The sequence below is a fragment of the Gopherus flavomarginatus genome, chromosome 1 (assembly GCF_025201925.1).
Source record: "Gopherus flavomarginatus isolate rGopFla2 chromosome 1, rGopFla2.mat.asm, whole genome shotgun sequence".
Lineage (NCBI taxonomy): Eukaryota > Metazoa > Chordata > Testudines > Testudinidae > Gopherus > Gopherus flavomarginatus.
In genome coordinates, this window is record NC_066617.1 from 87,274,452 (window position 1) to 87,288,603 (window position 14,152).

At 45.9% G+C, this 14,152-nt stretch overlaps 2 protein-coding genes across 5 annotated transcripts in view; both read left to right on the top strand.

The window, feature by feature from the left end:
- Positions 1-14,152, top strand: part of SOCS2 (suppressor of cytokine signaling 2) — a 144,546-nt gene that overhangs the window by 89,916 nt on the left and 40,478 nt on the right. The window lies entirely within an intron of this gene.
- CRADD (CASP2 and RIPK1 domain containing adaptor with death domain) overlaps positions 1-14,152 on the top strand; it is a 100,953-nt gene that overhangs the window by 57,946 nt on the left and 28,855 nt on the right. The gene's annotated exons all lie outside the window — the stretch shown is intronic.

Consider the following 14,152-nt stretch of genomic DNA (forward strand, 5'->3'; position numbering starts at 1 on the left):
TGCCTTTCTGATGAGCTATGTTTATGAATGGGAGAGGGAAATAATCTCTTCATTAACTGCATCTTTGTAAGATCTGAGAGAACAAATATTTAATAATGGGCTCATCAGTATAACAGGGAAAGGTATAACATGGGCCAATGGCTGGAAGCTGAAGCTAGACAAATTCAGATGGGAAATAAGGCACACAGTTTTTAATAGTGAGGGTAATTAATGTAGAACAATTTACCAAAGGTAAATTGGCTTCTCCATCACTGACAAGTTTTAAATCCAAATTGAATGTTTTTTCTAACGGATCTGCTCTAGGAATTATTTTGGGGAAGTTCTATGTCCTGTGTTACACAGGAGGTCAGACTAATGATCATAGTGGTCCCTTCTGGCCTTAGCATATATGAATCAGACTGAGTCTTGCCTGATCTGGAAGGCATAGAAGTCCCTGTGGGTAAATAGGTCTCATTTCACTGGAATTTGAGTTGCATAAATTCTGCGCCCCGGTATGCTACTTGTAAAATGAAGATAACACTTAACTGCCTCACAGGGTTTTGCAATGTGTGTAAAGTACTTTGAGGTCCTTTGATGGAAGGTGCTACAGAAATGCAAATTATTATTTCTTCATCACCATTAAGCATGCATGAGGCTTTACAGATTCCAACTGAATGTTGTGCTTATGAATTAACAAATGTGGACAATTACTACTACTAAATTTCGTGGGTTTCTCCGTTTATTCCAGCAGCATAATGTAGAGTGTCTCAAATACTTGGACTATTCTAGCTACATCACCATGCTGTCATAGGGCTCGATCCTTCTGTTGAAGTCAGTATGAAATGCAAGTGCTTAGCACCTCAAAGGATCATGTCCGTATAGCCATGAATCAATAATACCTGATTGTGTTAAGCCTTAAAGTGAGCCAGGTTCCAACTCTGAATGAAAGCTAATGGGAATTGGGGACCTAACTCCTCTGGGGTTTCTTTGACAATTCCAAGCTAAAAGAATTTCTAAGCGGATCACCAGCTGTTATCTGACTCACTTGCTGGAATTTCAGACTGTGAACAAAAGTAGTTCATGCAAACAGCCAGCTGGCTTATGAACAAGATTAAAATCGCAGTACAAAAAGCACTAAGTTATTATTAATCAGCAACCATGTAATTTCAGATTGTAAATTAGCAGGTGATCATAGCTAAATACAACTTCACCAATTATAAGAGACTTATGATTTTTATTGAACAGTTACCACAAGAACACAGGGAGCAATTCCAGGCAATCATCTCTGAGGGCCAGGTGTTGGCTGGAACTGCTCTTCAAGCATCCTTAGATGCCGCCGACACTGCTGTCAGATCCATCTCCATGATGGGGTTATGTGCAGAGCGCCATGGCTCCAGCTCTCAGAATTTCTGAGAGTATGGAACACTGTTGTGGACCTCCCCTTTGATGGTCATAAACTCTTCTTGGAAACCGCAAATGAGTTCCTGCACACACTGAAGGACTTGAGGGCTACTTTACAATCCCTGCATATATGTACATCTGCAAATAATAAGAGGTTTAGTAGGTCAGAGACTGCCCAGAGATCATGTCCTACTCAGTTTTCTGGACTCCATGGGTCTTCTGAACCACCAGAAAGAGAGAGAGATTTCAGAGAGAGAAAGAGCCACTCAACCACTCTCCTTGGCCACCCAAGTCTCATCCAAGCAGCAGTGTGGATAGTTTGCTTGAGGATTTGAATCCTCCTATATCTCTGGAGTTACAGTTGAGCCCATTGGCCTACCTCCCCGACTTTGGGGACCACTTTTCTTGTTTCGAGAAGCTTGGACTTAGATCAACATGGACAAATGGGTCATGGAGGTCATAACATTGGGCTATACCATCCATTTTACATTATCCCCCACCTCCTGCACTCTCTTCCTTGTCCCTCTTCAGGGACCCCTCTCTTGAGCTTTTGTTGAGACAACAGCTGGACTCTCTCCTCTGGTTCGGAGCAATAGAACTGATCCCTGGTCCCTTCTTTCCACAGGGGCAAGGGGCTCTATTCAAAGTATTTCCTGGTGGAGACAGAGGGAGGAGGCTGATCTTGGATCTGAGACTCTTCAACAAGTATGTGAAGCCTCAAAAGTTCAGGGTGGTGACTTTGGCAACTATAATTCCCTTACTGGAGGAAGGGGATTGGTTTTTGGCCCTTGACCTACAAGATGCCTATTTTCATGTATCAATACAACCATCACACCGGTAACATCTATGGGCCAGGCTCATTTTCAATACCAAGTACTTCTCTTTTGACCTATCATCAGCCCCCAGGGTATTCTCAAAGCTTTTGGCAGTAGCGGTGGCTTACCTTCAGCAGGAAGCAATCTTAGTCTTTCCGTACCTTGACGACTCCAGGGTTGCTCCTACAAAGTAGTGTTATCATCCACCCACAGGCCCCTTGCTCTGTTCCAGGAGTTGAGCCTGCAGCTGAATGTACAGAAATCCACATTGATACCCATACAAGGACCGATCAAGCAATGCTGTGCCAAGATGGATTCAGATCAACCTATTCCCCGCTCAAGGACATCCTGGACAGACAGCTGGACCTTGGACGGGCAGGTAAAAACAACTCCCTAAATTGGTGGAAGGAACAAATCAATGTTTGTATGGGCATCCCTTTCTGTCTCTTGATTCCGTCAGTGACTTTAACGACCCCTGTCAGGATCGGGAGCCCACCTTGATGCCCTCCTGATTTGAAGAACACCCAAGAAACCAGTCTACACATCAGTCTGTTGGAACTCGTGGTTGTCAGGAATGCTTGCCGTAATTTTCTACCCAAAGGCAAAGCAATCAGGGTTATGATGGACAACATGCCCTGCATGTTCTACATCAGCAAACGGGGGGGGAACAAGGTCCCACTCCTTGTGTGCCAAAGCCATGAAGCTCTGGAACTGGTGTATAGCCTATTAGACCCATATTTCAACTGTCTACCTCCCAGGCATTCAGAACACTGCAGTCGATGCCCTCAGCAGACGCTTCTCACAGGACTGTGAATGAGAGTGGGACACTCAGATTCTCCGCAGCGTATTCCAAAGATGGGAGCTGACACAGGGCAATCTTTTCGCCATCCCAGAAAACAAGAAGTGACGTATTTTCTGCGCAAGAGAGGGCCTGAGTCACCACTCTTCGGGAAACACCTTCCTTCTCCCTTGGAGGAAGGGTTTGTTTTATGCGTTTACCCCATACCATTAATTCTATGGGTTAAGCACAAGCTCAGACAGAATGGAACCAGAGTTATCCTGACAGTGCCAACCTGGCCAAGACTCATATCTGCTTCATGCATCTGTTCACCCACTGTTCAAGCATCCAGCCATTCCTCATCTCCTATCTCAGGATGTAGGTCATGTGCTTCATCCCAACCTAGCTGTTCAGCGCCTCAGGGCATGGTTCCTTCATGGGTCTCTGAGTTAGAAGCTTTCTACTCTGCGGATGTACAGCAAGTGCTACTGAACAGCAGAATGACTTACAGAAATGGGCAAGATTCTATCATTGGTTCAGACATTGCTCCCTCTGGCCTGATTCAGCTTCACTTCCATTCAACCTTGTCATAACATTTCTTCCCAGATCTGGACCTTAGCGTCCAAAATATGGGTGTTAGCATGAAAACCTCCAAGCTTAGTTACCAGCTTGGACCTAGTATCGCTGCTACCAGCTAAGAATTATACAGTGCCTAGCTCACTGTGGTCTCCCCAAAACCTTCCCTGGGGGACCACCAGACTCAAATGCCTTGAGTCTTACAACAAAGGGAAATAACCCCCTCCCCTTGTTTCCTTGTTACTTCCTCCCAGGCTCCCCTCACTGGACGACCCTAGGAGATTCCCTGCTTCCAGTCCTGGAAACACAAGTACCGAGAGATCTAATCTCTCCCCCTCACCCAGAGGATATGCAAAGTCAGGCTTAGTAAATCTAACACAAAGAGATTTTCCCCTTGACTTTTTCCTTCCACCAATTCCCTGGTGAGCTGCAGACTCAATTCCCTGGAGTCCCCACTAAAGAAAAACTCCAACAGGTCTTAAAAAGAAAGCTTTATATAAAAAAAGAAAGAAAAAGACATTAAAAATAGTCTCTGTAATAAGATGACAATATACAGGGTCAATCGCTTAAAGGAAAAAATGAATAAACAGCCTTATCCAAAAAGAATACAATTTAACACATTCCAGCAACTACACACATGTAAATACAAAAGAAAACAATATAAACCTATTGTCTTACTATCCTTGTACTTACAACTTGGAAACAGAAGATTAGAAAGGCAGGAGATAGAAAAATCACTCTCAGAGCCGAGAGGGTCAGACCCAAGACAAAGAACAACGAACTCACACCCAAAACTTCCCTCCATCCAGATTTGAAAAAGTCTTGTTTCCTGATTGGTCCTCTGGTCAGGTGTTTGGTTCCCTGTGTTAACTCTTTACAGGTAAAAGAACATTAACCCTTAGCTATCTGTTTATGACAAACCTGGATTACCTGCTGGATCTGAATAAACTGGGATTATCCTTTAGCTCAAGTAAGGTACGTTTGGCTTCCATATCAGCCTTTCATCCCCCCGGTGGGAGGGATTCTTTGGATTTGCTCACCCAGCATTGTCAAGAGTCATTAACAGCTTGGGCAATTTCTTACCCCCATATTAGCAGCCCACCCCTACTGGGATATGTACCTGGTTCTCCATCAGTTTATGAGACTGCCATTCAAACCAATGGCAAATTTCTCCCTGCTCCATTTATCTATGAAAACTGCTTTCTTAGTTGCTATCACGTCAAATCATCGGATTGGGGAAACTGGAGCCTTAATGGCAGATTCTCTCTCTCTCTTCCCCTCCCCCCATCCTTCCTTAGTGTTCTTCAAGGATTAAGGTCTCCTTATGCCCACATCCTAAATTCTTACCAAAAGTTCTGTCAGATTTCCACCTTATTCCATCCGTCCATCTACCAGTATTTTTTCCCCAAAAATTCAGTTCTCAGCGGGAATCCTATTTCCATACCCTGGATGTTAGAAGAGCTTTAGCCTTCTGTTTAGATAGGACCAGACAATTTCAAAAGTCACCTAGGCTCTTCATCTTCATCACAAATAAATCCAGGGGATTTTCTATCTCTACTCGAAATGAATATCTAGTTGTATTGTAAATTGTTATGAGACTGGAGATACTCGACACCCCACCCCACCCTGGCTTAGGGTGGTAGCACATTCGACCAGCTCTCAGATAACATCTGTGGCATTACTGAAGAATGTACCAATTTTTTAAATATGTAAGATCACTACATGTGCTTCAGTATATACCTTTATGAAATATTACATCCTTATCCATGTTATCAGGTCTGATGCAGCATTGGGCTCTGCAGTACTATCTTCAGTTCTGGACTCTGTTCCAAAACTCCCTCCTCCTCCTGGGGATACTGCTCGGAAGTCACCTGAAGTGGAGCACCCATAGGGACACTATTCGAAGAAGAGATTACTCACCTTGTGTGGTAACTGCAGTTCTTTGAGATGTGTGTCCATATGGGTGCTCCACTACCTGCCCTCCTTCCCCTCTACTTTGGACTGACCCAGGGGATGTGGGAGTAGAGAAGGAACCAAGGAAGGTTCTCCTGCTCCTCCTTGCCCCCCCATAGCCTTGGTGTCTGGCATGAGGAGGTTTAGGGCGCATGCATGAGCCAAAAGGACCCTGATTGCTGAAAATCTCTGCTCAAGGGCTTGAGAGGCACATGTGCACCTGAAATGGAGCACCCATAGGGGGACATATGTCAAAGAACCACAGTTACGGCACAAGATGAGTAACCTCTTTTTCATGTCAACATACCACAAGTGCCTGAGATTTAGGCATTTGCCTACACTGGAGCAGTCTGTATATATCACATATGAAAATGTAACTCATCGCCAATTGGCCTTTTTCTCTTTTTAGAGGGCTATGAAATGCTTGAGTAAACAATTAGAAACTAGCCAGACTGAAGTTAGTCCCATAAGAGTTCATCACCAAGAGGAATTCTCTACTATTCGAGAACTCTTGCACCAATGGAAGACATCCCTTAGATAGAAAGCTTTGCCAAGCCTTCCTGAAAACATTTTAACTGGAAATGGCTGACTAATTGTCTTGGTTTTTACTACCATAGCCAAAATTTTTGTTGTTAGTGGTAATGGTGTTTTAACCAGGCTGATTTTGAAACATAAGAAATTCCTGGCCATGGCTTCCTGTTCCACTGACTATGCTTACTTGATACTTCTGGCTACTGTTATAATCGCTGCAACAGGAAGTCTGATTACGTTCTGTTCTGATTCATACCACTCTTTCCCACTGCTCAGTTAGGCCTTCCTAATCCCAGGTAATCTTTTTTGAAGTCAGTGGTCCTGAGGGAGAATTTGTCTCCTTAGACACAGAAACTGATGTCATCTTCTTGCCATCTGCTTTATGGCTAAGTTATAAGAACTATGCAGCTCAGTGAGGGTTTGTTCTGCCAACAGGCTTTGCATCCTCACTCCCATTGAAGTCAGGGGGAGTTGTAGGCACTTGGAACCTCTTCGGTTCACAGCCTCATCCTTTCCAGAGCACCTCTAGTCACTTCTGAGTGAAGCCTTACATGAATCTTTTTCTTGTGGTTTACACTTGACACTGTCAATTTTAAGAGGTCAGGACATAGGTAATGTGTCCCCTCAGAAACCAAAGAGGTCGGGCTTCTATATTTAAATACTTAATCCTGTGTAGCTGAATGCTAACATACAGTATTCACTTTCCCTCAGGGTTGATTCCATCCAAAAATGCCAGTTTACATCCCTGCAGTTTCTCCCACCAGATAACATGGCAGATACACATAGCTTCTGTGGGAGTTACATGTGCTCAGCTAAGAGCAACATTTCCCCTAAGTTCCATTAGCCTCAGGAGAGTTCAGCTTTTTAAAGCTGGTTCAATACTCAGAATATTTCCAAGTTTTCTTCCAAACTAAATCTTTCCTGCTCCACTGCTGACTGTTTCATCTTCAGGAAGGTTGACAGTCCTGTAACGCAACACCTGCCAAGAAAGTTTGGAATTGCCTTTTAATTGGTTAAGGAATCTTTCGCTGGACTATCCTCAGTTAGATGCTATATCTTTGAGGCTGTTTAATTATTAACCCTTCAGTTACGCATTCAGTAGTTCAAGTATCCATCTCAAAATGCAGCCACAGGGGAGAGAGAAAAAAGTGGCCTTACCGACTTAATTGCAATATTGTCCATTTCAGATGTCTTCTAAGGGGATTGCAGTTAGCCCCAGCTATAGAATCCATTATGGGCAGCACATCTGCTTTAAATTTTCATAGTTCCCATCACCATCCTTTTTTGCTGCTCTCATTCAACCATCTCTTTTGTATGCTTCATACCTCAAAGGCTATGGGTATTGCTGTTGGGTCTCAATCAAAATCCTGACCCCAGGTCTAAACGCTCCCAAACTTTAGGAAAGTTTGTTTCACTTATCTCTAATGAATGTACAGTAACAATGTAGCTGAATATTGCCAGATGCAAAACATGCTGTTAGCTAGGATAGACTAGACTCACTGCTACAAATTATTATTGCAAACATAGATGCCAGATTCTATTTTTGAAACTTTAGTGGCAGACTCTGAGTCTACTGAGAGCTTTGCAGAGTATGTGTGATAGAATGATTCTTCTTGGAACTGATAGGACTTTGTCCTGCTTAAACAAAGTGCTGAGCATAAATCGTTAGATTTTAAATGTATAATATATTTAAACGTACTATAGTCATAATATTATAGGCCTAAACTCATATGTTAAAACATGTAAATATCAGAGCTTTTGGTATAATTATGATATCTTTGTATGTTCTATAGAGACACTGTCAAGTTAAAAATCATATATTTTAACACAAATGTCTCTAGGTTTTTTAATAACACCTTACATTACTGAAACAGAAAGAATTATACAAATATAAATCCAGGGTGTATCTGATTCCATGGGAGTGCTTTTCGTCGCTAATACTGTTTTATGTTTCATGTACCATGAACAAAGGAAATTGATTGGTCAGTTTGACTTTTCTTTTTAAAATCTATTTTTAACAAGTTTCATTTTCTGATTCCCCTCCACTAGACCTGTGGTGCAATGTTTGGGTTACAAATGCTGCATGGGAAATGTTTGAAATCCAAACAATTCCCCTCCACCTTGTTTTCATTAAGGCTATGTCTAAACTTGCACGCATATCTGAGTAGTGGATCATGTAAGGCTCCTTCATGCTCCCGTACTTGCGCCCAAGTGTCCCTATATGCTGTGCTGGACATGGGTACAATGCTTTGTACACGCATATACTTGCATCCACACTGCCACTGTAGGTACGCGACATTAGCACTACCAATTTTGGGACGGTATCTCGGGGTTCTGTGCATCACAAAGAGACAATCTAGGAACTACTTGGCTGTATTTTGTTGGTACTGTCATCCCCCCTTCATCCTTTTGCCAATGGCAATTCCTGATTGCATAAATCCTCACTGTTACTCCCTGCAGAACTGGATGGAAGACATGGACCAATGGGATGATGATCTGGTTCTGCTCCTGCTGGGACAAATGGTTATAGAGTGGAGTGGGCACTCAGTGAGATGCTGGTTGGAATTTGAGCAGCATTTTCTGATATGTCAAAGATGTTTGACTTTGAGAGTCAGTGACAATTCATTCAGCTCACACTGTACAGATATGGTGAATGCCAGTGCAGTGTGGTGGGGTCGCATTATATGGAAACATGGGGTGACCAGCAATGGCTTCAGAACTTCTGAATGAGGAAACAGACCTTCATGGAGCTGTGTGAGGAGTTTGTACCAGCCCTCCAACACTTGATTCAGAGAAGCTATACCAGTTAACAAGTGGGATCGCTATTGCCGTGTGAAAGCTGGCTACACCAGACAGATGTTGGTCCATTGCAAACCACTTTGGGGTTAAAAGTCCACTGTCAGGATAGTGGTTGCGCACATTTTGTACGACAGTTAATATGTTAACCACCCAGAAGTGGTTGCCACAAGAAAAGTTCCAGAAATAATAGCTGGAATTTAGAGGATGGGCTTTCAGAACTGTGCAGGGGCCATTGATGGCACCCACAGCCTAATAAAAGGGGCAAATGAGTATATGAACTGAAAAGGCTGATACTCAGTTGTTTTGCAAGGCTTAGTGGACCCCAGAGGCAAATTCCCAAATTAAATGTGAGAAATACTCGAAAGGTTCATGACACCAAGGTGCTGAGGAGATCAGGTTTGTACTTGAAGGAGGGAAGAAGGGACTTCCCCAGAAATGATATGGTTCTATACAGCATCTGTGCCAACTGTTATTTTGAGGGACCCTGCATACTCACTCCTGCCTTGGTTCTCAAAACCGTACCCTGCCATCAATGAACCTGGAGAAAGGAAATTCAGTTACAAGATAAGTAGCAGCAGAAAGCTCATTGATGCTTAGGGGGAGTGACCAGACAGCAAATGTGAAAAATTGGAATGGAGTAATAGGAACCTATATAAGAAAAAAAACTCAAAATCGGGACTGTCCCTATAAAATTGGGACATCTGATCACCCTATTGATGCTCCCTGTGCATCTGTCTGGTGCCAAAGTGGCAAATACTCTTCATATAATCATTGCCTGCTGCACACTACCTAACACTTTTGAGGTTAAATGGGAGTGCTTCCATCCCAAATGGGCCCAGGGCAAGTCCGGTTGACAAAGTCTGTACAAGCAGCCAACTCCCACCCATGTGCACATGTGGCCTGGGTCCCAGGGGACAAGGGAAATCAGGGGTACCACATGTGCACAGACATAGGCGGCAGGTTATATACATTTGTGGTGCTCGGGCACCAGGAATATTCTGGGGGCCCTGCTCCAGTAATATTTGGAGCTGGGCCTCTCCCCAGGCCCTGCCTGGATCGGGCCCTAGCCCCCGCCTACCACCCCTCCTCCTGCGTGTCCCTCCTCCCCCGCCGCGTCCCTGCCTGGAAGAAAGCAGCACGAAACCTTTCCCTTGCCTACTTGTGCTACCAAGCGGCTCCCGGCAGAACTGCTGTCTGCTGCCCCAGGGTCCTAGTGCCAGCCATTCACTAATGGCAAGGTAGGCTGCCCTTACCCTGCCCTTCTGCCCCAGCCCTGAGCCCCTCCTGCATCATAAAAGCCTCATCCTCAGCCCCACGGCCCTCACCCCTGCACTCCCTCCTATCCCCAAACTCCCTCCCAGAGCTTGCACTCCTCACCCCTTCCTACACCCCCACCCCCAGCCCAGACCCTTCACCCAAACTCCATCCCAAAGCCTGCACCCCTCATCCCCTCCTGCACACCCACCCCCTGCCCCAGCCTGGAGCCTGCACCCAGCACCCAAACTCCATCCCAAAGCCTGCACCCCTCCTGCACCCTAATCCCCAGCCCAGGACCTGCACCCCAGACCTCCCTGCCCCCAAACCTCCTCCCAGAGCCTTAGGCAGGTGGGGGCAGAGTTTGGGGGGCGGGTTTTGGGCACCACCAAAATTTCTACAAACTTTCCACCCATGTGCACAGATTGTGGCACAGCAAGGACGCAGAGGATGACCTCTGTCTGTGCCACAGGACACCTTGACATCCTGTAAAGTGGATGGAAATACACATGAGAAATTGTTGGTACATGGGCCTGATCTGCACTACGCGTTTAAACCGAATTTAGCAGCGTTAAATCGATTTAACCCTGCACCCTTCCACACAATGAGGCCCTTAATATCGATATAAAGGGCTCTTTAAACTGGTTTCTGTACTCCTCCCCGACAAGAGGAGTAGTGCTGAAATCATTATTGCCATGTCGGATTAGGGTTAGTGTGGCCACAAATCGATGGTATTGGCCTCTGGGCAGTATCCCACAGTGCACCATTGCGACCACTCTGGAAAGCAATCTGAACTCGGATGCACTGGCCAGGTAAACAGGAAAAGCCACGCGAACTTTTTAATTGCATTTCCTGTTTGCCCAGCGTGGAGCTCTGATCAGCACGGGTGGCGATGCAGTCCCAAATCCAAAAAGAGCTCCAGCATGGACCGTACGGCAGATACTGGATCAGATCGCTGTATGGGGAGACAAATCTGTTCTATCAGAGCTCCGTTACAGAAGACGAAATGCCAAAGCATTTGAAAAAAATCTCCAGGCTATGATACAGAGTCCACAGCACAGTGCTGCGTGACAAGCGTAACGGAAAGCCAAAGAATCAATTGGATGCTCATGGAGGAAGGGAGGGGGGACTGAGGACTCCAGCTATCCCACAGTCCCCGAAAAATATTTGCATTCTTGGCTGAGCTCCCAATGCCTGTAGGGTCAAACATGTTGTCCGGGGTGGTTCAGGATATAGCTCGTCAATTTACCCCCCCTCCCACCCCTTGAAAGAAAAGGGAAAAAAAATCGTTTCTTGACTTTTCTCAATGTCACCGTATGTCTACTGCATGCTGCTGGTAGACGCGGTGCTGCGGCACTGAACAGCAGCATCCTCTCCTTTCCCTTCCCCGGTGACAGATGGTACAGTGCAGAAGGACTGGCAGTCGTCCTTGTCATCATCCCGTGAGTGCTCCTGGACGGCCTCAGGTGAGGTCGGCCGGGGGCACCTGGGTAAAAATAGGAATGACTCCTGGTTATTCCCGGCAGATGGTACAGAACTGCTGGTAACCATCCTCATCATAGCAACTGGGGGCTGAGCTCCATCAGCCACCCCCCTTTCATGTCTAAAGAAAAGATTCTGTACTGCCTGGACTATCATAGCAGCAGGATGCTGGGCTCCTCTCCCCCCACCGTTTAATGTCCTTCCTGGGCTATCATAGCAGCTGGAGGCTGCCTCCCCCTCATTTTATCTCACTAAAAAGTCAGTGTTTCTTATTCCTGCATTCTTTATTACTTTATCACACAAATGGGGAGACCCTGCAATGGTAGCCAGTGGGGTTGGGGGAGGAGGGAAGCAATGAGTGGGGTTGTTGCAGGGGCACCCCCTCGAATGGCATGCAGCTCATCATTTCTGCGGGATCTGACACGGAGCGGCTGTGCTCTCTAGTACGCTGGTTCTCTAGTGCACTTGCCCCATATTCTAGGCAGGACTGACTCTTTTTTGATACAACATAAAGGAGGGAATGACCTGGGGAGTCATTCCCATTTTTGTCTTTGCGCCCCCAGCCAACTTCAGCAAAGGTCAGCGAGGAGCACCCATGACAGCAGCAGACGGTACAGAACGACTGATAACGGTCATCTCATCGCCAATTTACAATGGCATGGCAGATGGTACAGAATGACTGATAACTGTCTCTGCTACCTTGCAATGGCAAATGAATGCTGCTGTGTAGCGCTGCAGTACCGCCTCTGTCAGCGGCATCCAGTACACATACGGTGACAATGACAAAAGGCAAAACGGGCTCCATGGTTGCCATGCTATGGCGTCTGCCAGGGAAATCCAGGGAAAAAGGGTGCGAAATGATTGTCTGCCGTTGCTTTCACGGAGGAAGGAATGAGTGACGACATTTTCCCAGAATCACCCGCGACACTGTTTTTGCACCATCATGCACTGGGATCTCAACCCAGAATTCCAATGGGCGGGGGAGACTGCGGGAACTGTGGGATAGCTACAGGATAGCTACCCACAGTGCAACGCTCCAGAAATCAATGCTAGCCTTGGTACATGGATGCACACCACCGAATTAATGTGCTTAGTGTGGCCGCGTGCACTCGACTTTGTACAATCTGTTTTGCAAAACCAGTTTATGTAAAATCAGAATAATCCTGCCTACACCTCTGATCTTCCTGGCGCCACCTCTCATCTTGAGCGTCCCTCCTGTCCTCACGTTCACTGGTATCTTTCTTGTAATTTGATACCACGTCCTTCCACTCATTCAGATGAGCTCTTTCATTGCAGGTCACTTCCATGATTTCCGAGAACATTTCGTCTCGTGTCTTTTTTTTCCTCCGCCTTATCTGAGATAGCCTTCGGGATGGAGTAGGAAGGCTTGAAAAATTTGCAGCTGCCTGAGGGAGGTAAAAAGGGAGAGAAGTATTTAAAAAGATACATTTTACAGAACAATGTTTATACTCTTTCACAGTGAACAACACTATTCACCTTACATAGAACATGTGATTTCACTACAAGGTCGCATTTTGCATCTTAATATTGAGTGCCTGCGGCTCTGGTGTTAGAGATCTCACAGACGCAGGTCCGGGCAGCAGAATTCAGCTTGCATGCGGCCATGGTAAGCCATTGTCTTTCAGCTTCTGCAGCCTCCATATACACAGTGCCCTCCTTTCCCAAATACCAAGCAAATCCCGTTCAGTGCTGCTTCTTTCCTGTTAACATGCAGCAGCAGAAACCCCCCCATCCAAGTCTCTGGGATGATCGCTTTACCCCTCCCCCCACCCCGTGGCTGGTATCATTGACGATCACTGCTAAACACCCTCCTCCCCGCTCCCCCGCGTGGCTGGTAGCTGGGAAGATTCCTGCTAGCCAAACGCAAGAAAGCTCAGAGCTATCCTTCCTCCCCTCCCTCTGCTTGGCTACATGCAAGGAAGGATTTCTTGTAAGCAACAGGCAAACACCCCTGTAGGAAAAAGGCCATCTCTGTCCCCTTAATTAAATTCCTGAATTTCAACCAGGTTACCATGAATGATATCACTGTCCTGAGGATAACACAGCGAGATAAAGAAGGGATGTTGCTTGAATGCCAGCAATCACCGGGACCATACGCAGCTAGGCTTTGTCATGCAATGATACCAGATTATTTGCTACATGCATGGTGTGGTCAAGTGTCTTACCATGGTGGACAGAACAAGGCTGCCTTGCCCAGAAACCTTCTGCAAAGGCTTTTGGAGTACCTCCAGGAGAGCTTCATGGAGATGTCCCTGGAGGATTTCCGCTCCATCCCCAGACATGTTAACAAACTTTTCCAATAACTGTACTGGCTGCGAATGCATCCCAAGTCCTCAGGGCAAATTAATCATTAAAAATTGCTTGCTTTTAAACCATGTTTTATATTTACAAAGGTACACTCACCAGAGGTCGCTTCCATGGCTTCATTGTCTGGGCTAGTGGCTTGGGAGGGCTGGGAGGGTAATTCCGTCTGGGTGAGAAAAAGCTCCTGGCTGTTGGGGAGAACGGAGTGCTGTGTGCTCTCTGCAAGCTCATCTTCCTCTTCCTCCTCCTCATCTTCCCC